Source organism: Lonchura striata, chromosome 21 (genome assembly GCF_046129695.1).
Source record: "Lonchura striata isolate bLonStr1 chromosome 21, bLonStr1.mat, whole genome shotgun sequence".
NCBI lineage: Eukaryota > Metazoa > Chordata > Aves > Passeriformes > Estrildidae > Lonchura > Lonchura striata.
This window is the reverse complement of record NC_134623.1, coordinates 10,916,060-10,918,559: the sequence shown is the minus strand read 5'-3', so window position 1 is coordinate 10,918,559 and position 2,500 is coordinate 10,916,060. Positions and strand designations below refer to the sequence as shown.

The window sequence follows — 2,500 nt, the reverse complement described above, 5'->3', positions numbered from 1 at the left end:
ACACCGGGTTGACCTGGTATCCAAAAACGACCAGGTAGACCTGGTGGCTCAAATTTTACCATCTAAATTTCCCCCCAATTTGGCAGAAAACGAATTGGCTTTGCTGGTGAACTTAGAGTTCTATAGATCGGATCTGCATGTGCATGAATGTATTCGTTTGTCCGTGGATTGGGAGGGATTGAACGGGCTGCCTGAGGTGTATGAACAGCGTGCACCACAACCGTGTGTGGGAGAAAATTTACATTCTAGCCTCCCGCGAGACAGTGAACCGTTTGTGCCTGAAGAGGGGAGCAGCGAGAAGGGGAACGAGGAAGCGCCAAAAACATCTCCTCCAACGCCTGGGAAGCGCGGGGAACAGACTGGGGAGGACATCGTGATGGTGACTGTTCCTGACAAAAATCCACCTTGTCCTTGCTGTGGTACCCGGGTGAACTCTGTGTTGAACCTGATTGAACATCTGAAAGTGTCACACGGGAAAAGGGGGGTTTGTTTTCGGTGTGCAAAATGTGGAAAGGAGAATAATAATTATCACAGTGTTGTTTGTCATTTTCCAAAATGCAGGGGTCCAGAGATAGAGAAAGCCCCAGCAGGGGAGTGGATCTGTGAGGTATGCAACAGAGACTTTACAACTAAAATTGGCCTGGGACAACATAAGAGATTGGCACACCCAGCCGTGAGAAATCAGGAGAGGATCGTTGCTTCCCAACCGAAAGAAACATCAAACAGAGGTGCCCACAAAAGGTGCTGGACAAAGGAGGAGGAAGAGTTACTAATAAGACTGGAGGCTCAGTTTGAGGGAAACAAAAATATTAATAAGCTTATTGCAGAACACATAACCACCAAAACAGCTAAACAGATTAGTGATAAAAGGAGACTGCTGCCCAGGAAACCAGCAGAGGAGAAAATTCGTGAGGAACCTGGAGTGAGTCATCGGACCAGGAGAGCAGCTGTGAACCTGAGAACGGAGCCGGGGATGAGTCACCACACCCAGGCAGAGGACAGAGACAATGGACCTGGGAGAAGCCATCTGCCAGGCAGGGCAGCTGCCGGAGAGCGATCAATGAATGAGATAAGGCACCACCCTGATAAGGAAGAACCTGGAGTGAGTCACCGCACCAGGAGAGCAGCTGCGAACCTGAGAACGGAGCCGGGGATGAGTCACCACGCCCAGGCAGAGGACAGAGACAATGGACCTGGGAGAAACCATCTGCCAGGCAGGGCAACTGCCGGAGAGAGGCCAATGGATGAGATGAGACACCACCCTGATAAGAGCAACGGACAGCAGAGAACCACCAAGCGAAAAGAAGATGGACAGCTGCAGGCTCATTACAAAAAGGCACTAGAGGAACGCTTATCAGCTGGGGTACTTAACACCTTCCCCCGGGCATTCAAGCAGGTAATGGACGGCCGGGACATACAGTCAGTAATCAATCAAACAGCGCAGAGTTGCTTTGGATGCCTGGAATCGATAAGCCAGATAAGAACAGCTACCCGAAATAAAAAGAACACAGTAACCCAGGAGAAGCGCCCACAGAAACCGTTTCAGAAGTGGATGAAGGACAGAGCAATCAAAAAAGGTAATTATCTTCGATTTCAAAAATTATTCTATCTCGATAGGGGGAAACTGGCTAAAATTATTTTAGATGATATTGAATGCTTGTCTTGTGACATACCACCCAGTGAAATTTATTCGGTTTTTAAAACGAGATGGGAAACAACTGGTAACTTTAAAAGCCTTGGGGACTTTAAAATTCACGGGAAGGCTGACAATACTGCCTTCAGAGAATTAATTACGGCTAAAGAAATTGAGAAAAACGTGCAGGAAATGAGCAAAGGCTCGGCTCCTGGTCCAGATGGGATTACTCTTGGGGACATCGTAAAGATGGATCCCGAGTATTCCCGGACCGTGGAGATGTTCAATTTATGGTTAACAGCGGGTAAAATCCCGGACATGGTGAGGGGGTGCAGAACTGTTTTGATTCCAAAATCGACAAAGCCGGATCGTTTGAAAGACATTAATAACTGGAGACCTATCACGATTGGTTCCATCTTGCTGAGACTGTTCTCCAGGATTGTGACAGCTAGGTTAAGCAAAGCGTGCCCCCTGAACCCAAGGCAAAGAGGCTTTATCAGAGCGGCGGGATGCTCTGAAAACTTAAAACTCCTGCAAACTATAATTTGGTCAGCCAAAAGAGAACACAGACCACTGGGTGTTGTATTCGTGGACATCGCCAAGGCTTTTGACACCGTGAGCCACCAGCACATCATTCATGCTTTGCAGCACAGAGAGGTGGATCCCCACATCGTCGGTCTGGTGAGCAATATGTACGAGAACATCGATACATATATCACCACAAAGAGGAACACACACACAGACAAAATCCAGATCCGGGTTGGAGTAAAGCAAGGTGACCCGATGTCACCCCTTTTATTCAACCTGGCAATGGACCCCCTATTGTGCAAATTGGAAGAAAGCGGCAGAGGATACCACCGAGAACGG

At 48.2% G+C, this 2,500-nt stretch overlaps 1 pseudogene; it reads left to right on the top strand.

The window, feature by feature from the left end:
• LOC144247364 (28S ribosomal RNA) overlaps nucleotides 1–2,500 on the top strand; it is a 9,134-nt pseudogene that overhangs the window by 3,575 nt on the left and 3,059 nt on the right.